This window comes from Lynx canadensis, chromosome X, assembly GCF_007474595.2.
Source record: "Lynx canadensis isolate LIC74 chromosome X, mLynCan4.pri.v2, whole genome shotgun sequence".
Classification (NCBI taxonomy): Eukaryota; Metazoa; Chordata; class Mammalia; order Carnivora; family Felidae; genus Lynx; species Lynx canadensis.
This window is the reverse complement of record NC_044321.2, coordinates 104,075,841-104,098,765: the sequence shown is the minus strand read 5'-3', so window position 1 is coordinate 104,098,765 and position 22,925 is coordinate 104,075,841. Positions and strand designations below refer to the sequence as shown.

The window sequence follows — 22,925 nt, the reverse complement described above, 5'->3', positions numbered from 1 at the left end:
GCCAGGCTTTTGGTGCTGGGGATCTGGCGTATTAGCTGGGGTGGATTGGCAAGGTGCGCAGGGGTGGGAGGGGCAGGCTCAGCTCTCTTTTCCTTCCGAGATCCAGGAGGGAGTCAGACCCACTGGAGGGATGGATCCGCAGAAGCACAGCGTTGGGTGTTTGTGTGGTGCAAGCAAGTTCCCTGGCAGGAACTGGTTCCCTTTGGGATTTTGGCTGGGGGATGGGTGAGGGAGATGGCGCTGGCAAGCGCCTTTGTTTCCCGCCAAGCTGAGCTCTGTTGTCCGGGGCTCAACAACTCTCCCTCCCGTTGTCCTCCAGCCCTCCCATTCTCCGAGCAGAGCTGTTAGCTTATAACCTTCCAGATGTCAAGTCCCTCTTGCTGTCGGAACACACTCGGTCCGGCCCCTCAGCTTTTGCAAGCCGGACTCGGGGGCTCTGCTTGGCCAGCAGGCAGCCCCTCCACCCCGGCTCCCTCCTGCCAGTCCGTGTAGCACGCACCGCCTCGCAGCCCTTCCTACCCTCTTCCGTGGGCCTCTCGTCTGTGCTTGGCTCCGGAGACTCTGTTCTGCTAGTCTTCTGGCGGTTTTCTTGGTTATTTAGGCAGGTGTAGGTGGAATCTAAGTGATCAGCAGGATGCATGGTGAGCCCAGTGTCCTCCTACGCCGCCATCTTCCCAGGATCCCCCCTAAGGTATGAAATTTAGATGCATGTTCATATTTTGACTATGCATGTCCAGGTGCTTGAGCACTATTTGTTTAAAAGCTTATCTATCCTTTATTAAATTGCTTTTATACCTTTGTCAAAAATCAGTTGGACATATTTGTATGGGTCTTTTTATGGGTTCTCTATTTTATTCCATTGATTTAAGTGTCTTGTGTCAATATTACATAGTCTTGATTGCTGTGGCTATATAATAAATCTTGAATTTGGGTAAGCTGATTCCTCCCACTTTATTCTTTTGTGAAATTGTTTTTGCTATCCTAGTTCCCTTGCTTTTCCATATACATTTTAGAATAATCTTGTGTATATCTGTGAAAAAATATTGCTGGGAGTTTATAAGAATTGCATTAAATCTATATATCAGCTTGGGGAGAATTTAGATATTTAGTATGTTGAATTTTCCACCCCATGAACATGTCTCGTATCTCCATTTATTTAGATCATATTTGACTTCTTTCATCAACATTATGTAGTTTCTAGCATGTAAGTTCTGTGTGTATTTTGTTAGATTTACCCTTAGGTATTTATTTTAAAAGCAATTTTAAGTGGTATAGTATTTTTAATTTCAGTGTCTGTGTGTTCATTGCTGTTTATATAGAAATACAATTGATTCTCATGTTATTATCTTATATCTTGTAACCTTGCTGAACTCACAAAAACTCAGTTTTGGAGGGTTCTTTGGGTAGATTTATTAGGGTATTCTATGTAGACAATCATGTCATTTTCAAATAGGGACAATTTTCTTCCTTCATTTCCATCTGTATGCCTTTTCTTTTCTTGCTTTATTGTACTGACTAAACCTTCTAACACTATGTTGAATAAGAGGGAGTGAGAATGGACATCCATGCCTTGTTCTTGATCTTAGTGGGGGACCATTCAGGCTTTCACAATTGAGGTATGTTAGCTGTAGGCTTTATGTAGATGCTCTATATCAAGTTGAGAAAGTTCCTCTCTATTCCTATTTTCTGAGAATTTTATCATGATGGTGTGGAATTTTGTCAAATTTTTTTTTTCTGCATCAATTGATATGATCATGTAATTTTTCTTCTTTAGCCTATTAATATGAGAGGTTGCATTGATTAATTTTTCTAATATTATACCAGTCTTGCATTCTTCATATAAATTGTACTTGATCTTGGTGTATAATTAATTTTATGTGTAGCTGAATTGTTTTTTCTATTATTTTGTTAGACTTTTACATATGTAGTCATGAGAAATATTGGTATGTACAGTTTTTTTTTTTGCACTATATATTTGGTTTTGGTATCAGGGTAATACTAGTTTTATCAAATGCATTTTGAAGTGTTTCTTCCTCTTCTATTATCTGAAAGATACTGTGTGGAATTGGCATTTATTCTTTAAATGTTTGGTATAATTCTACTAAATTTAATTTTATTATAGTGGTACTCAAATTATCTATTTTATATTGGGTGAGGTTGTGGTAGTTTGGATTTTTTGAAGAATCAGTCCATATCACCTAAGTTGTTGAATTGTGTGTATAGAGTTTTTCATACCAATCTCTTACCATTTTGTTGTCTACAGGGTTGTGGTGATATCCCCTGTTTCATTCTTATGTTGGTGATTTGTGTTTTATTTTTATTTCTTTGTCAGTCTCTCTAGAGGTTTGTCAACTTTATTGGTCTATTTATTTATTTCAGGTTTGTAGATTAATTTCTTAATAAATAGGTTAAAGAGAAGTTACATCTTTGCAATATTGCAATTTTCTACTAATAAACACAACCTATATCTACTTGTTCCCATAGTGTTTTCAGTTTTTTATATGCCAATATAACAGCTATTCATTTATTATAGTAACATATAATTTGCTTACCAAAAAACTAATTAAAGAAATTTTGAAGGGGCACGTGGTGGCTCAGTTGGTTAAGCATCCAATTTCTGCTCAGGTCATGATCTCACAGTTCATAGGTTCGAGCCCCACATTGGGCTCTGCACTGACAGCTCAGAGCCTGGAGCCTGTTTCAGATTCTGTGCCTCCCTCTCTCTGCCCCTCCAACACTTGTGCTCTCCCTCTCTCTCTCTCTTTCTCTCTCTTTCAAAAATAAACATTTAAAAAAACAACAACAAAAAGAAATTTGGACAACAGAAACATAATATAAAAGAAAATACAGAGGTAAATAACAATCCCATATAGTTGTATCACACATAGAAATCGACTGTAAATAGTCTCTCGTGTGTGCTGGGCATTATTATGCAGCATATTTAATTTCACGTTGTGTAAAAATGAAGCTTCACATTTGATCTCATGATAGTAGATATTCTCTAAAGTACAATTTATAACTGCCAACATTATATCACATAAATATACCACAATTTTTTCAACCAGTCTTCAGTTGTTAAACATTTCACGGATTTTTTTGGTAATGTTTTATTTTTTTTAAGTGGCACTACAGTGAACAAACACACTTATAAATATGTATGTGTTCTCTTGGTTCTTTAATTGTTTAAATTTTTAAATTTTAATTAAATCCATGTTACTTAACATATAGTGTAATAATGGTTTCAGGAATATAAATTAGTGATTTATCAGTTACATATAACACCCAGTGGTCATCCTAGCAAGTGCCCTCCTTAATGCCCATCACTCATTTAGTCCATCCCCCCACCCACTTCCCCTCCAGCAACCCTCAGTTTGTTCTCTGTATTTGAGTCTCTTATGGTTTGCCTCCCTCTCTATTTTTATCTGATTTTTCCCCTTTCCCTACGTTCATCTGTTTTGTTTCTTAAATTCCACATATGAGTGAAATCATATTTGTCTTTCTCTGACTGACTTATTTCTATTAGCATAATACATTCTAGTTCCATCCTCAGGAAACAAGTTGTTAATGAGGATGTAGAGAAAGGGGAACACTTTTGCACTGTTGGTGGGAATGCAAACTGGTGCAGCTGCTCTGGAGAATAGTATGGAGGTTCCTCAAAAAATTAAAAATAGAACTATTCTATGACCCAGCAATTGTACTACTTGGTGCAGCCATTCTGGAGAACAGTATGGAGGTTCGTCAAAAAATTAAAAATAGATCTACCTATGACCTAACAATTGCACTACTAGGTAGTCAAAGGATGCAAAAATGCTGATTTGAAGGGGCACATTGAGCCCCAATTACTCAGTGATCAAAAAGAATGAAATCTTGCCATTTGCAACAGCATGGATGGATCTAGAATGTTTTATTGATCTTTTAAAAGAATGATCTCTTTGTTTTGAGTATAAGACAATTATAAAGGTTTTAATGATTTCAAAAGCAGTCAGGTTCTAAACCCATTAAGTTCTGACTTGCAACTGAACCCCATGAAATCTGATATGCCCACTTTGAGGAGGTTGTCTGACCATCCAGGTCAAGCTGGATCACCACAAGGTAGAGACAATGGAGTAAGGCAGGCCTAGAGCTGGTGTGTCTTCCAGGATAGATAGGCATTCCAGATAACAGCAACACACTGGACAAGGGCCAAGCTGTAATGAAGGTGAACCAGGTGGAAGTTGGCTAACTGCACACCAGGCTAGAGATTATAATTGGTAATAAGGAAACTAGGATTGTCCTGCTGTAGCTTGGCCCATCTGTCCTGGACTGAAAGTCCATTGAATGCTCCTACCAGTGGGAAGAAACAGCCTAGAAAGCACAGGGCAAAGCTCCACTGATTTAATAGCATCGTCTTTAGTGCATCTACCTTGGTGGTGCTGGGGATAAGCTGGTCAAAACCCCTGTACAAGCCTTCTACTACAGAGCCCACAAAACCACAGCCCAGGGAGACCATAGTTAGGGTCCAGCCAGTCTGGTGTTCCTACAGACATCACCTCTCCACCAGCTGCTGTGAGATAATGTCACTCAGAACCATCAGGGATGCAGCTGTCATGACCTGTACTTTCCATGGATTTTGTAGTTTCTACAAAACTAAAAGGCAATCTACAGAATGGGAGAAGATATTTGCAAATGACATATCTGATAAAGGCTTAATATCCAAAATATATAAAGAACTTATAAAACACAACACCCCCCAAAAATGAATGATCCAATTAAAAAATGGGAAGAAGACATGAACAGACATTTCTACAAAGCAGACATCCAAATGGTCAACAGACACATGAAAGGATGCTCAACATCACTCATCATCAGGGAAATGCAAGTCAAAACTACAATGAGCTATCACCTCACACTTGTCAGAAGGGATAAAATCAACAAAAAAGAAACAGGTGTTGGTGAGGATGTAGAGAAAGGAGAACCCTCTTACACTGTTGGTGGGAATGCAAACTGGTGCAGCCACTCTGGAAAAGTGTGGATGTTCCTCAAAAATTTAAAAATATAACTACCCTACAGCCCAGCAATAGCACTATTGGGTATTTACTCAAAGAATACAAAAATACTAATTCAAAGAGTTACATGCATCCCAATGTTTATAGCAACATTATCTACAATAGCCATATTATGGAATCAACTCAAGAGTCCATCGACTGATGATGGATAAAGAAGATGTAGTACATACATACAGTGGAATACTACTCAGCCATAAGAAAGAATGAAATCTTGCCATTTGCAACGACATAGATTGAGCTAGAGAGTATTATGCTAAGCAAAATAAGTCATTCAGAGAAAGACAAATACCATATGATTTCACTCATATGTGGAATTTAGGAAACAAAACAAATGAGCAAAGCAGAGAGAGAGAGAGAGAGAGAGAGAGAGAGGGAGAGAGAGAGAGAGAGGGACTAAGAAACAGACTCTTAGCTATAGAAAACAAACTAATGGTTATCAGAGGGGAGGTGGGTGAGGGTGTGGGTTAAATAGGTGATGGGGATTAAGAAGTGCACTTATTGTGATGAGCACCAGGTGTTAAATGGAAGGGTTGAATCACTATTTTGTACACCTGAAACTAATATTATACTTTATATCAACTAACTGGAATGGAAATAAAAACTTGAAAAAAGTAAAGAACCATCTGTTTATTTCATAGATTTTCTCTATTATTTTTCTATTTTCACTTTTATTGACTGCTGTTTATTATTTCTTTCCTGATTGCTTTGGGTTTATTTTTCTTTTTGTTTTCTAAGTTCTTAAGCTGAGAGTTTAGATTATTGATTTGAGACTATTACTGTTTTTTAATATATGCATTTAGTGCTATAAATTTCCCTCTCAGCACTGCTTTAGCTGTCTTAACAAATTTTATATATATATATATATATATATATATATATGAAATTTATTGACAAATTGGTTTCCATACAACACCCAGTGCTCATCCCAAAAGGTGCCCTCCTCAATACCCATCACCCACCCTCCCCTCCCTCCCACCCCCCATCAACCCTCAGTTAGTCTTAACAAATTTTAATATGTTGTGTTTTCATTTTCATTCATCCATTCTGAAGCACTTTTTGATATCCTCCAACATTTCCTCTTTAACTCATGGATTAATTAGGAGTGCATTTAGTTCCCAAGAGTTTGAAGATTTTACTGTTATTTTACTGTTATTGATTTCATGTATGATTCCATTATGGTTGGAGAACACACTTGGTATGATTTAAATTCTTTTAAATTGATTGAAATTTGTTTTATGGCCCGCAATATGATCTATCTTCGTATGTGTTTCATGGGTACTTGAAAAGAATGTGTAGTTGACTGTTATTGGGTGTAGTGCCCTATTTATCCTGTTGGTTGTGTTGCTCAATTCCATATACTTGCATATTTCCCCCTAGTATAATTGTGGATTTGTCTATTTTTCTAAATAGAGAAAGAGTTCTGTTTTTCCAATTCTAAGAACAGTTCTATCAGTTTTTGCTTTATAGATCTTTCAGCCCTGTTGTTTGGTGCATACACATTTAGGATTCCTGGTAGACTTTTCCTTTTATCATTATGTAATGCCCATCTCTGTCTCTGGTAATTTTCTTTGAAGTTTACTTTATGTGATATTAACATGGCTATTCCTAGTGATACTAATATGGCTATTCCTAGTCTCCTTTGCTTGATATGTCATTTTCTCTATTTTTACTTTCAACCTGTCAATATCATTATATTTTAAGTGAGTTTCTTGTAGACAACATAAAGTCAGGTCATGTTTTTAAATTCCCACTGCTAATCTCTGTCTTTTAACTGGTATATTTAGACCATTGTAAATTATCAGTATATCAGGGTTGAAGTCTGCCATTTTATTTTTTGTTTTCTGTTTTTGATTTATAGGCTTTACTTATTTTATTTTCCTGTGGGTTCCTTGAACATTATTTAGAATTCCATTTTGATTTATCTAAAGTGTTTTTTTAAGTTTATTTATTTTGAGAGAGAGAGAACATGTGTGTACATGTGAGTGGGGAAGGGACAGAGAGAGAGAGAGAGAGAGAGAGAGAGGGAGAGAGAGAATCCCAAGCAGGATCCACACTTTCAGTGCAGAGCCCGACATGGGGCCCAATCCCACCAACTGTGAGATCATGACCTAAGCTGAAATTAAGAGCCTGATGCTTAACCGACTGTGCCACCCAGGCACCCTTAGATTCTTTCTGTATAGAATTTTTAGTGATTACTTTTGGTATTACATTTTATATACATGTATGTAACTTATTACATGTATCATCATTTTACCAGTTTGAATGAAGTATAGAAACTTTAGCTCCCTTTATGTCCTTTTACCCTCCCTATTTATAATGTGATTGTTTTAAATATTTTCTCTACATATGTTTAGAACCACATCAGACAATATTATAATTTTTGCATTAACCATAAAATATACTTTAGAAAACTCAAGAGAAGGAAAACCTATTGTATATACCCATACTTTTGGTTACTGTGTTATTTCTTTTCATGATGTTCCAAGTTTCTTTCTTTTACTATTTTCTTTCTGTTAAGAGAACTTCCTTTAGCCATTCTTATAGGTAAGTCTGCTCATGATAAATTCTATTAGTTTTTCTGCATCTGGGAATGTCTTGATTTCCCCTTCATTCTTGATATTTTTTCTGGATATGGAATTCTAAGGTGATAGTTTTTGTTTCAGCACTTGAAAGTGTTGTGCTACTTTATTTTGGCATTCATGGTTTCTGATGAGAAGTCTGCTATTCAAATTGTTTTCCCCCTATAGATAAGTAATCATTACTCTTTCACTGATTTCAATATTATTTCTTTGACTTTAGTCTAAGAAGTTTGACTATGATGTATTGGTGTGGATTTTTTTGCATTTACCATTTTTGGATTCACTTAGCTTCTTGAACCTGTAGGGAACCATGTGGGAAGTTTTCAGCTGTTATTTCTTTGAGCATTTTTTTCAGACCCACCCTCTCACTCTTCTCCTAGGACTCCAATGAGAAATATTAGATTTTTTGTTATAGTCCCATAAGTCAATGCAGCTTTGTGTATTATTTTTCACTATATTTTCTATTTTTCAGATGGGGTAATTTCTATTGCTCTGTCTTCTAGGTTACCAATTCTTTCCTCTATCCCCTATAATCTGATGTTGGGACCATCAATTGAGCTTTATATTTTGGTGATTTTATTTTTTAGTTCTAAAATTTGCATTTTGTTCTTTATGTCCTCTGTTCCTTTGTTGAGACTTTCTATTTGTTCCTGAGTTTCTCTGTTTTATCATTTGCTTCAATTGTGTTCATCATTGCCCACTGAAGTATGATTATGATGATGGTTAATCTTGGACCGATATTCTAACAACTGTGTCATCTTGGGGTTACCGTTTATTTTGTCTCTTTTCATTCAGTTTGAGATCTTCATGGTTCCTTGTACAAGTAATTTTCAGTTGAAGTTTGAACATTTTGGCTGTAATATTATGAGGCTCTGGATCTTTTTTAAACCTGTTTTAGCTGGCCTTTTTTGATACTGATTTGGCAGGTAAGAGGGGTGTCACCTCATTATTTCCAGGTAGGGGTAGAAGTCTATATTCCCTATTCAACCTCAATTAACACCCAAGGTTGGGGAAATTTTCATTACTCCTGGAAAGGGTAGGATTTCCATCTCTTCACTAGACCTCCACTGATGACTCCCTGGCTGGGAAGGAAGGAAGTGCCTTGTTAATGCTCCACATCTGACTTTCACTCATACTAAAAGTTATAGGGGTTTCATTTATGTTGGGCAGTTAGCTTTCTCTAACATCACCCCAGTGCAGAAATCACCTTGTTACTGTTGAGGGTGTGTGGAAGACCAAGCTTCTCAGGTGATTTCTTTTCTTTTTAATTATTAATTTATTTTATTGTTTAAATTACATCCAAGTTAGTTAACATATGGTACAACGATGATATCAGGAGATTACTTAATGCCCCTTACCCATTTAGGCCACCCCCCTTCCCACAACCCCTCCAGCAACCCTCTGTTTGTTCTCTATATTTAAGAGTCTTTTATGTTTTGTCCCCCTCCCTGTTTTTATATTATTTTTGCTTCCCTTCCCTTATGTTCATCTGTTTTATCTTAAATTCCACATCTGAGTGAAGTCATATGATGTTTGTCTTTCTCTAACTGACTAACTTCCCTTAGGATAATACCCTCCAGTTCCATACACATAGTTGCAAATGGCAAGATTTCATTCTTTTTGATTGCTGAATAATACTCCATTTATATATATATACCACGTCTTCTTTATCCATTCATCCATCGATGGACATTTGGGCTGTTTCCATACTTTGGCTATTGTCGATAGTGCTGCTATATACATTGGGGTGCGTTTGCACCTTTGAAACAGCACACCTATATTCCTTGGATAAATACCTAGTATTGGAATTGATGAGTTGTAGGGTAGTTCTATTTTTAATGTTTTGAGAAACCTCCATACTGTTTTCTAGAGTGGCTGCACCAGTTTGCATTCCCCTTAGTCATGCAAAAGAGATCCTGTTTCTCCACATCCTTGCCAACATCTGTTGTTGCTTGAGTTGTTAATGTTACCATTCTGACAGGTGTGAGGTGTTATCTCATTGTGGTTTTGATTTGTATTTCCCTGATGATGAGTGATGTTGAACAGTTTTTCATGTGTCTATTTGCCATCTGAGTGTCTTCTTTGGAGAAGTATATATTCATGTCTTTTGCCCATTTCTTCACTGGATTATTTGTTTTTTGGGTGTTGAGTTTCATAAGTTCTTTATAGATTTTGGAGACTAACCCTTTTTCTGATATGTCATTTGCAAATATCTTCTCCCATTCTGTCGGTTGCCTTTTAGTTTTGCTGATTGTTTCCTTTGCTGTGCAGAAGCTTTTTGTTTTGATGAGGTCCCAATAGTTCATTTTTGCTTTTGTTTCCCTTGCCTCTGGAGACGTGTTGAGTAAGAAGTTGCTGTGGCCAAGATCAAAGAGGTTTTTGCCTGCTTTCTCCTCGAAGATTTTGATGGTTTCCTGTCTTACATTTAGGTCTTTCATCCATTTTGAGTTTATTTTTGTGTATGGTGTAAGAAAGTGGTCCAGGTTCAGTTTTTTGCATGTTGTTGTCCAGTTTTCCCAGCACCACTTGCTGGAGAGACTGTCTTTATTCCATTGGATGTTCTTTCCTGCTTTGTCAAAGATTAGTTGGCCATACATTTGTGGGTCCATTTCTGGGTTCTCTATTCTGTTCCATTGATCTGAGTGTCTGTTTTCATGCCAGTACCATACTGTCTTGATGATTAAAGCTTTGTAATATGTATTGAAGCCTGGGATTGTGATGCCTCCTGCTTTGTTTTTCTTTTTCAAGATTGCTTTTGCTATTTGGAGTCTTTTCTGGTTCCATACAAATTTTAGGATTGTTTGTTCTAGCTCTGTGAAGAATACTGGTATTATTTTGATAGGTATTGCATTGAATATGTAGATTGCTTTGGGTAGTATTGACATTTTAACAATGGCATGGAATATTTTTCCCTTTTTTGTGTCTTCTTCAATATCTTTCATAAGCTTTCTATAGTTTTCAGTGTATAGATTTTTCACCTCTTTGGTTATGTATATTCCTAGGTATTATATGGTTGTTGGTGCAAACATAAATTGAATCGATTCCTTGATTTCTCTTTCCATTGCCCCATTATTGGTGTATAGGAACGCAGCCAATTTCTGTGCGTTGATTTTATATCCTGTGATCTAGCAGTTTTTTGTGGAATCTTGCCATCTGAGAAGAGTGAAAGTTTGACTTCCTCCTGGCCAATTTGGATGCCTTTTATTCCTTTGCATTGTCTGATTGCTGAGACTAAGAGTTCCAATACTATGTTGAATAACAGTGGCGAGAGTGGACATCTCTGTCTTGTTCCTGACTTTAGGATGATATTAGCATTGGGTTTTCATATATGGCTTTTATGATCTTGAGGTATGATCCTTCTATCGCTACCTTCTTGGGTTTATTTATGGAGAAGGGATGCTGTATTTTGTCAAATGCTTTCTCTGCATCTATTGAGAGGATCATATGGTTCTTGTCCTTTCTTTTATTGATGTTATGCATCACATTTGTTGTTTTGTGAATATTCAACCAGCCCTGCATTCCAGGTATAAATCCCACTTGGTCGTGGTAAATAACTTTTTTAATGTATAGTTGGATCCAGTTGGCTGGTATTTTATTGAGGATTTTTGCATCCATGTTCATCAGGGAAATTGGTCTATAGTTCTCCTTTTTAGTGGGGTCTTTGTCTGCTTTTGGAATCAAGGTAATGCTGGCTTCATGGAAAGAGTTTGGGGGTTTTCCTTCCATTTCTATTTTTTGGAACAGCTTCAAGAGAGTAAGTGTTAACTCTTCTTTAAATGTTTGGTAGAATTGCCTTGGAAAGCCATCAGACCCTGGACTCTTGTTTTTTGGGAGCTTTTTGATTAGTAATTTGATTTCTTTACTGGCTATGGGTCTGTTCAAATTTTCCTCTTCTTCCTCTTTCAGCTTTGGTAGTGTATATGTTTCTAAGAATTTGTCCATTTCTTCCAGATTGCCCATTTTATTGGCAAATAATTGCTCCTAATGTTCTCTTATTATTGTTTTTATTTCTGCAGCGTTGGTTGTGATCTCTCCTCTTTCATTCTTGATTTTATTTATTTGGGCCCATTCCTTTTTCTTTTTGATCCAAACCTAGTGGTTTATCAATTTTGTTAATTGTTTCAAAGAACCAGCTTCTGGTTTCATTGATGTGTTTTACTCTTTTTTTTTTTTGTTTGTTGTTGTTTTAGATCACAGTCATTTCTGCTCTAATCTTTATTATTTTCTGCCTTCTGCTGTTTTGGGGTTTTATTTGCTGTTCTTTTTCCAGCTTTTTGAGGTGTAAGGTTAGGTTGTGTGTCTGAGACCTTTCTTCCTTCTTTAGGAAGGACTGGATTGCTGTATACTTTCTTCTTATGACTGACTTTGTTGCATTCTAGAGGTTTTGGTCCATGGTGTTATCGTTTTCATTGGCTTCCATGTACTTTTTAATTTCCTCTTTAACTTCTTGGTTAGCCCGTTCATTCCTTAGTAGGATGTTCTTTAGACTCCAAGTATTTGTAATCTTTCCAAATTTTTTCTTGTGATTGATTTCAAGTTTCATAGCATTGTGGACTGAAAATATGCACGGTATGATATCAATCATTTTGTGGTTGTTAAGGGCTGATTTGTGTCCGAGTATGTAATCCATTCTGGAGAATGTTCCCTGTGCACTCGAGAAGAATGTGAGTTCTGCTGCTTTAGGATGAAATGTTCTGAATATTTCTGTTAAATCCATCTGGTTCAGTGTGTCACTCAAAGCCATTGTTTCCTTGTTGATTTTCTGATTACACGATCTGTCCATTGCTGTAAGTGGGGTGTTGAAGCCCCCTACTATTATGGTATTATTATCAACAAGTTTCTTTATGTTTGTGATTAATTGATTTATATATTTGGGTGCTATCACATTTGGAGGACAAATGTTTACAACTGTTAGGTCTTCTTGGTGGATAGACCCCTTAATTATGATATAATGCCCTTCATCTGTTGTTATAGTCCTTATTTTAAAATCTAGATTATCTGACATAATATGGCTACTCTGCCTTTGTTTTGTTGACCATTAGCATGATTGATGGTTCTCCATCCCCTTATTTTCAATCTGAAGGTGTCTTTAGGTCTAAAGTGGGTCTCTTGTAAACAGCATAGAGATGGATCTTGTTTTCTTATCCGTTCGGTTACCCTGTGTGTTTTGATTGGCGCATTTAGACCATTGACATTTAGAGTGAGTACTGGAAGACATGAATTTATTGCCATAATGTTGCTTGTAGAGTTGGAGTGTCTGCTGGTGTTCTCTGGTCCTTTCTCGTCTTTGTTGCCTTTGGTCTTCTTCGGTTTTCTTTTTTTTTTCACTTTTTCTCCCCTCAGAGAGTCTCCCTTAAAATTTCTTGGAGGGTTGTTTAGTGGTCATAAACTCCTTTCATTTTTGTTTGTCTGGGAAATTTTTTATCTCCCTTTGTATTTGAATGAGTCTTGCTGGATAAAGAATTCTTGGTTGTATATTTTTCCAATTCAGCACATTGAATATATCCTGCCACTCCTTTCTGGCCTGACAAGTTTCTGTGGATAGGTCTGCTGCAAACCTGATCTGTCTTCCCTTGTAGGTTAAGGACTGTTTTTCCCTTTCTGCTGTCATGATTCTTTCCTTGCCTGAGTATTTTGTGAATTTGACTAAGATATGCCTTGTTGATGGTTGGTTTTTGTTGAATCGAATGGGAGTCCCCTGTGCTTTCTGGATTTTGATGTCTGTGTCTTTCTCCATGTTGGGAAAGCTTTCTGCTATGATTTGCTCACATAATACTTTTTCTCTCTCTTCATCTTCTGGGACCCCTATGATTCTGATGTTGTTCCTTTTTAATGAGTCACTGAGTTCTTTAATTTTTATTTCGTGCTCTTTAATTTTATTTCGTAGTCTCCTTCTTTTTTCTGCTTCATTATTCCCCATAAGTTTGCCCTCTATATTGTTGATTTTCTGCTCTGCCTCATCCATCCTTGCCATCATGGCATCCATTCGAGATTGCAGCTCAGTTATAGCACTTTTATTTCATCCTAACTAGCTTTTACTTTTTTTTTCGCCACAGAAAGGGATTCTAATCCAATTTTTGACCCCAGCTAGTATTCTTATTAACGTGATTCTAAATTCTGGTTCAGACATCTTGCTTGTATCTGTGTTGGTTAAATCCCTGGTTGTCGTTTCTTTCTGCTCTTTCTTTTGGGGTGAATTCCTTCTGTTTTTTATTTTGAAGGAAGAAAAGGAATCAATGAGTTAAAAAATTAAAATTAAAAAATTAAAGACAACACACACATACACACACACAAATCAAATAAATTATGCTAGATCCTAGGTGTGTTTTGGTCTGGGTGTTGAAAGGGGCTTGACAGATTAGAGAAAAGGAGGAAAACAAAACAAAAACAAAAAAAGGAAAACATTTGAAAATTTGAAAAAATGAATACAATGAAATAGAATAAAATGAAATTATGGAAGTAAGTAGTATTTGAAAATTTACAAAAAAGTTATAAATATAGTAGAAAATAATTAAAGAAAAGTATTTTAATAAAAATTGAAAAAAATTTTCTCTTTCTGTATTCAAGATAACAAAAAGAAACAAAAAAAAAAAAGAAAATTGAATAGATGAACCAGCATGAACAGACTGAGATACGATTGAAAGTACATTGTTTACCCCTAGAACTCAACCTATGAATCACTTTATAGTCCATAAACTAAGCAGGCATAGAGATTTTTGGTGTTTCTTAAGAGCAAGGTTAGCCCAGTTTGGCGGGACTTAGTGTAATGGTTCTGTTCTTCCTTAGATGGTGCTGCTTAGCTTACTGGAGTGGATTGTTATGGCCCTTGTAGGTGAGTATGCACATGTGTGGGAGAGGTTAAAATGGCATCACCCAGCTACCCAGTCTCTAGTATCTGAACTCTGTTCTCTCCAGTCAGCAGTCACACCCTTATCCTTTGTCTCCGGCTTTCATCCACTCCCCTTTTACACTGTCCATGACCAAGTCATCAAGTTGCCAAGTGGCACCTGCCTCCTGAGTTTTATCTCAGATGTGGCTGCTTTTCCCAACCCCTTAATTCTGAGCAACTGTGGCTTTGCCCCATTCTGCCCCTCTGCAGGAGGTTCTCACCAAGCAATGGCCAGGTGCGGGCTGTACCCAGGAATGCCTGTGGGACCGTGCTGCTGCAATGCCTAGAGATTGTGGTTGGATGCCATCCTGCTCCAGAAAAAGTTCATGTGATCGTGTAGCAGCATTGTTTCAGGCATTATGGAAAATCACAACACACACCTGGCACTAGGCTTCACCCTTAACGACCTTATTCCAGAACTAGTGAATGTCGTTGTTTTCTAGGGTCCACTGGGGCCTTTGCCTCTGTGGGGGGCACACAGCCTCTACCAAATGTCCTCCCAGCAGGGGAACCGCCTCTCCTTGTGTGGCCCGAGGCCCCCTGGACTTCACTCTGCTCCCGGGAATTCATTCTTCTCACCAGAGCACTGCCAGGTATCAAGCTGAAGAATTTCAGACTCTGCACCTCCCCTGTTTATAGAGTCCTAATGGAATTTAAACCCTCCCCTTTCTCCTTTCTCCTTTTTTAGTTTGGTCCCTGCAGCTGTTTCCACTTTTCCACTTCCTCTCCAACTACTTTTGGTGGGGGGTGCTTTTCCTGTATTCTCCTCTCTCCACCCCCCCCACATCTCCATCCTCTCTCTGCACACAAAGACAGCTCCCTGCCCCTGAGGCTTCTCTCTCTCCCCCAGTTCATCTCTCTGCACCATGAACCTGCTGAATTCTGTGGTTCAGGTTGTGCAGATTGTTGTGTTAATCCTCAAATCAGTTTTCTAGGTGTACAGTATGGTTTAGTGTTGATCTGGCTGTATTTCATGGACGTGAGACATAAGAAAACCTTCCATGCTGTTTCGCCATCTTGGCTTCTCCCAACCCCTCCCTTCTGAGGGACTGTGGCTTTGATCTGCTCAGACCCTCTGGCGGACGGTCTCGCTGAGCAATGGCCAGGTACTGGCCCACCCCCAGGAACGTTTGAGAGACCACACTGCTGTTGATGCCTAGAGACTGTGGCTGGGTGCCAGCCTGCCCCAGAAAAAGTTCACTCGATCTTGTAGCAGCAGCATTTCAGGGATTCTGGAAAATCACAACACACATCTGGCACTAGGCTTCACCCTTAATGTCCATGTTCTAGTACCAGTGAATGTGATTGTTCTCAGGGCCCACTGGGTCCTTTGCCTGTGGGGAGTCTGCACAGCCTCTACCAAGTGTCCTCCCAGCAGGGGAACCACAACTCCCCATGTGGCCCGAGGACCCCTTGGACTTCGCTCTCTGCCTCTGGGGATTTGCCCTTCCCTCCAGAGCACCACCAGATATCGAGCTGCAGAGTTTCAGAGTCTGCATTCCCCCTGTTTATAGAGTCTTAATGGAATTTAAATCCTGTCTTTTCTCCTTTCTGCCCCTTGTTTTCAGTCCTGTGGCTGTTTCCACTTTTCCACTTTCTCTCCAGCTGCTTTTGGTGGTGGTGGTGGTGGGGGTGCTTTCCCTGTACTATACCCTGGTCTACATCCTCTCTCTGCAAGCAAAAATAGCTCGCTGCCCTCTGCGGCTTCCTCTGTCCCCCAGTTCACCTCTCTGCGCCATGTACTTGCCAAGATCTGTGGTTCAGGTTGTACAGATTGGTGTGTTAATCCTCAAATCAGTTTTCTAGGTGTGCAAGATGGTTTAATGTTGATCTGGCTGCATTTCAGGGAAGAGAGACATAAAAAAAAACTTCCATGCTGTTCTGCCATCTTAGCCCCTCCCTCAGGTGATTTCTACTAATGGGGCCTCATTATTGCCCAGGAGTGAAGAAATTCCAACTCCTTACATGGCCTTTTCTGGTGCCACCCAGTGGAGGTTTTGGGCAGCACCTTATGAATTTGCAAGAGTGGATGCATGCAAGAGTGGAAGCATAAGTTTCCCATTCAGCCTTTGCTACAATGAGTAAAGGCGGGGCTACAGTTGCTTTCCATGGTGTTCGACTAGAGTATAGTGCTAATTGTCTAGAAGTTTCCTGGTCCTTGGACTAGTGAAAGCAGACTTTAATTTGTGCTTTCTTTTTGTCTGTACCCACTGGTGTTTCTGGGTTGCTGGCTAGATTCTTTGTCTCTAAGTCTGAGATATATTAAGCAAAAAGAAAACTGGAAGAACTTACAACTGAGATCCCTAGCTGGTATGTCTTCTTTTCCCCACCTTCAATAGTCTTCCTATGCTTGTTTTATATATAATTTCTAGGGTTTTTAGATGTGCTTAGTGGGGAGAATAAAGAAAAAATGTATCTACTCCATCTTCCAAGAAGCAGAAGTTGTGTTATTTTTTAAAATCAAAGTAATTCATTTGCATAATTTAAGAAGTTAAGGGATTTATGACATAAATCTGCAATTCCTTACCCCTTTCTTATGTATTCCTGGATCTGACTCTTTGGAGGCAACCACTTTCAATATTTTTAAGTGTTTCTTCTATTATTTACTTCCATGTTTCTAGACAACATCCTCACTCTACTATTTATTGACTTTTAAAAATTTAATATCTATTGTTTTTTTGTAGTGGTAGATAAGGATTTAGCTTTCTCATCTATTTTTCCTCATTTTCTTCATCTTTTCAATACAGTCATGTCACCATTTATTTTCATTAAATTGGTATCAGTGTTTATATTATTATAATAAAGTAAATAGTATTCTTAAATTTTTTCCAAGTTTTTCTATCAAATATTCCCCCCACCTTTCCTTTTCTCTTCTCTCAAATATTTCATCATATTAACTCATCTACCATAAAATTTCTTTTCCTAAAATTTGCTTTTCTTTAAGGTTCTTTGCTCTCTTTTTCCCATATGGACTGTTTACTCCCTTAGCTTGCTGTACAAATGTCATCCTGGGACTTTTCTGAAGTTTCAGTACTGTGCCCTGGTATAGGTAAAGCTTTTAACATTCATTTTGTTGGAACTTTCGTGAGCAGTTTTAATCTGGAGACTCATGTTTTTCAGGCCCAAAAAATTCTCTTATGGTATTTCTTCGAAAATTTCTTCTTCACTTTCTCTCTCTCTCTCTCTCTCTCTCTCTCTCTCTGTGTGTGTGTGTCTCTCTCTCTCTGTCTCTCTCTCTGTCTCTCTAGGACCTAGCATTAATTAGTTGGATATTAGAACTCTTGGATTGATTATGGAGAACAGTAATTTTTTTTCGATTTTCTGACTTCCATTCACTTTTGTCCTACTTTTGGGGAATTTTCTGTGATTTTATTTTTTCGTTTTCTATTGAGTTTTTATTTTATTAAGTTACATGTATTAATTTTACATAAAATGAATTAAACTAATTTTATTAAGTTTTAATTTTTAAGAGTTTTTTTAACCTTTTTCCTGATTGTTTTCATAACATTTTATGTCTATTTCATAGAAGCCATAATTTCTCATATTTTTCAGCTTTTTCTCCATTCTCTGAATTACTTTCTTCAGTTTCTTTCTTTCTGTTTAATTTTGCTTTTTTCATATGTTGAGAGCTTTCATCAGTGATATGATGATTGGTTACTTGCTTATATGTAGGTTTGATGCATAAAACATGAATAGGGGCTTTGTGAATATGGGCAGGGTGTACAGTGTGCAGAAGTTTGCTACTGATTGTTCACATAATTCATTGGGGACCCAAACTGTCAATATGTAGAAGTCTTTTCTTTTAAACTACATTTCTCCAGAGATGGTTCTTTCAATTACTTGCCTGAGGTTACTGATTTGGTTAGAAGACTTTCTGACCATGGTATAGAGAAAGGGGTATGCATGGGTGTCTGACCATTTCATATGCAGCATTTCAACTTACATTCAACTTTGTATTCATCCTCACCCATCATCTTTCTTGCTATCCCTGATTCCTCAGATTTTTGTTCAGCTTCTCCAGTTAATAAGTCTCTATTGGTTTCTGGTTTACAGAGTAGGTTCTGGCTGAGGATGTTCTGTGAGTGTTGGAAGTAGTGTGTGTGTGTGTGTGTGTGCGCGCGCGCGTGTGTGTGTGTAGGGGGCAAAGTTTGATTATTCCACATATACATTTTCAATCTATCCCCATTTGTACCCCGTAATTCCATTCCTACACACTGCCAGAAATGATACCTCTAAGATTTGAATCTCTCCTGGATTCTGTAGATATTTCTAGGCATCTTTTCTTTAAAATCCCCTCTTTGAGGGGTGCTTGGGTGGTTTAGTTGGCTAAACATCCAACTCTTGATTTCAGCTCATGTCGTGATCTCGGGGTCATGGGATCAAGCCCTGCATTGGGCTCTGTGCTAAGTGTGGAGCTTGCTTAGATTCTCTCTCTCCCCCTCTGCCCCTTTCCCCCACTCTTGCGCTTTCTCTCTCTCTCTCTCTCCCTAATAAAATAAAATAAAATAAAATAAAATAAAATAAAATAAAATAAAATGAAAAATAAATAAAATCCCCTCTTTGCATCCTTTAGGTCATGAACTTCTCTACTTTGACAAACGAGTGACCACTCTTTCATCTACTTTCTGTCTTCTAAAAAATTTCTTGAAATCTTTATCAGCTGACATTTCCTCTCTTGTTTTCATTTTCCTTGCTGGTCCTTCATTCTGATGAAGAAATAAATATGCTTAAAAATATATATTACCATTTTTAATTTTACCACATCTCTAGAAGAGCACATTTCAAAATTTAATGTGCATAAGGGTCACCAGCAGATCTTGTTAAAGTAAATATTCTGATTCCATTGTTCTGGGTGGGGCCTGAGATTCTCCATTTACAACAAGCTCCAAGGTAAATCTCCCTGATTACACATTGACGATAGTCTAAAGCATTTTATCTGCCTCCTTTCTTTGATTTTTCTTTCTATCATGTTTAGGAGGCAAGCTAAAGTTGGCTGGCTACTGTGGGATGTGCATGTAAGAAACTGAATTTGAAAGGCCCTACAAAGATACTTCTATCAGGAACCTTTATCGATAGTTTGCAGCATCCTAAAATGTTCCCATATTGACTATTATCAACCTTTTTTACTTTCAAATGTACTATATATCTATGGAAGGAACTTTTTCAGGTTTAGTGAGATATAATTTACATATAACATTGTGTATGTTAAGGAATACAATGTAATAAGTTGATATATATATATATATATATTATAAAGGGATTACTGCAATAAGGTTAGTTAATACATCTATCACCTAATATAGTTACCATTTTTTTGTATATGGTGAAAGAAAACATTTAAAATCTACAGTCTAAGCAGTTTTCAAGTATACAATATAGTATGGTTAACTAGTCACCATGCTGTACATTACATCCCCAGAATTTATTCATCTTTTAACTGGGAGTTTGTATTTAAAAAAATTTTTTTTAACATTTATTTATTTTCAAGAGACAGAGAGAGACAGAGTGCGAGTGGGGGAGGGGCAGAGAGAGAGAGAGAAAGATACAGAACCAGAAGCAGGCTCCAGACTCTGAGCTGTCAGCACAGAGCCCGATGAGGGGCTCGAACCCACAAACAGTGAGATCATGACCTGAACTGAAGTCGGTCGCATAACCCACTGAGCCACCCAGGCGCCCTGGGAGTTTGTATTTTTTGACCACTATCATCCATCACCTGCTCCCCAGCCCCTGGCAATCACCTGTTGCCATGAGTTTTTTTTTTTTTTTTAAGATTCCACATGTAACTGAGATCATACAGTATATGTCTTTCTCTGTCTGACTTATTTTCCTTACCATAATGCCCTCAAGGTCTACTAATGTTATTACAAATGGCAGGATTTCTTTTTTTATGGATAATAATACTCCATTGTTTATATATGTCATATTCTTAATCCATTAACCCATTGGTGGACACTTAGTTTATTTCTGTCTTTTGGCTATTGTAAATAATTCTACAATAGATATGGAGGTGCAGATATGTCTTCAAGGTAGTGATTTTATTTCCTTCAGTTATGTACTCAGAAGTGAAATTGTGAGCATCTGGATAGCTCAGTCAGTTAAAGCATCCAACTCTTGGTTTTGGCTGAGGTCATGAATCTCACAATTTGTGAGTTCGAGCCCCACCATTAGGCTCTGTGCTGATAGCGTGGAGCCTGCTTGGGATTCTTTCTCTCCCTTTCTCTCTGCCCCTCCCCTGCTCACCCACTCACTCTCTCTCTCTTTCTCTCAAAATAAATAAACTTAAAAAATTTTTTAAAAAAGAAGTGGAATTGCTGGATCATAGGGTAGTTGTATTTTTAATTTTTTGAGGAGCCTCCGTAGTGTTTTCCATTATGGCTGTACCAACTTACATTCTGACCAACAGTGCATAAAGGTTCCTTATTTTCCATGTCCTTGTTAGCACTTATCTCTTTCCTTTTTGATAATAGCCACTCTAACATGTATGAGATGATATCTTATGGTTTTGATTTGTATTTTCTTGATGAATTAGTGATGTTGAGCATCTTTTCATATACCTGTTGATTATTTGCATATTTTCTCTGAAAAAATGTCTATCTAGGTCCTTTGATCATTTTTAAATTTGAATTATTTGTTTTGGGGTTTTATTGTGTTTTGTTTTGTGTTTTTGCTATTGAGTTATAGGAGTTCCTCATATATTTTGGAAATTAATCTCTTATCACATATATGGTTTGCAGATATTTTGTTCCATTACATAGGTTGCCTTTTTTATTATCTTGACTCTCTCTTTTGCTGTGCAGAAGCTTTTGAATTTGATGTAGTCCCACTTGTTCATTTTTTATTTTATTGCTTGTCATTTTGGTGTCATATCCAAAAAAATATTTTCTAAGACCTGTGCCAGGGAGATTTCCCCCTGTTTTCTTCTAGGAGCTTTATGGTTTCAGGTCTTATGTTTAAGTCCTTAATCAGTTTCAAGTTAATTTTTGTGAGTGTTGTAAGATAGAGGTCCAATTTAATTCTTGTGGAGGTGAATATCCAGTTTTCTTAACACCATTTGTTGAAGATACTATCTTTTCCCCATTGAGTATTTTGTCTCCCTCATCAAATATTAATTAAGCATATAAATATGGGTTTATTTCTGAGCTCTTAACTTTGTTCCATTGGTTTATGTGTTTGTTTTTATACCAGTACCACACTGTTGATTACTGTAGCTTTGTAATGTAGTTTGAAATCAGGAAGTATGATGTCTCCAGCTTTGTTTTTCTTTCTCAGGATTGCTTTGGCTACTTTCGTGGTTCCATAAATTTTGAGACTGTGTTTTTTATTTCTGTGAAAAATGCCATTGTGATTTTTAAAAGTTTATTTTCAGAGAGAGAGAGAATGTGCACACAGGGCAGGGACAAAGAAAGAGGGAAAGAGAGAGAATCTCAAGCAGGCTCCACACTCAGCTTAGTATGGAGCCTGAGGAAGGGCTTGATTCCATGTTCATGAGATCATGACCTGAGCTGAAATCAAGAGTCAGATTCTGAACTGGCTGAGCCACCCAGGCACCCCACCATTATGATTTGGGTAGGGATTGCATTGAATCTATAGATGGCTTTGGGTAGTATGGACATTTAAACAATATTCGTTCTTCTGATCCATGAACACAGGATATATTCCCATTAATTTTTGTCTTCTTCAGTTTCTTTCATCAAAGTCTTGTAGTTTTCAGTGAGATCTTTTCCTTCCTTGGTTCCATTTATTTCTAAGTACTTTATTGTTTTTGATGTTATTGTAAATTGAATTGTTTTCTTTTTTTTAAGATTTTATTCTTGGTAATCTCTATGCCCAATGTGGGACTTGAACTCACAACCCTGAGATCAAGAGTTGCATGCTCCTCTGACTACACTAGCCAGGTGCCCCTGGATTGTTTTATCTTTTTTGATACTTTGTTATTAGTGTATAAAAACACAACTGATTTCTGTATGTTGATTTTATATCCTGCAACTTTATGGAATTCATTTATTAGTGTTAAGTATTTTGGTATAGTCTTTAGGGTGTTCTATATATAATACCGTGTCATTTGCAAATAGAGACAGTTTTACTTTTTCCTTTCAGTTTGAATGCCTTTTATTTTTGTTTCTTGCCTAATCACTCTGGCTAGGATTTCCAATGGTATGGTGAATAGAAATGGTGAAAGTGGATACCCTTGTTTTGTTCCTGATCTTAGAGAAAAACCTTCATGCTTTCACCACTATGTTAGCTGTGGGTTTGTCATTTATAGCTTCATAGTATTGAGGTATGTTCCTTCAGTACCCACTTTTATTTATCGTGAAAGGATACTGAATTTTGTCATATGCCTTTTCTGTATCTACTAAGAGAATAATACAATTTGTATCTTTCATTCTTTTAATGTAATGTATCATATTTATT

General features: G+C 37.3%; 1 pseudogene; it reads right to left on the bottom strand.

The window, feature by feature from the left end:
* Positions 1-4,117: 4,117 nt before the first annotated feature.
* Positions 4,118-22,925, bottom strand: part of LOC115506889 — a 53,494-nt pseudogene continuing 34,686 nt past the window's right edge.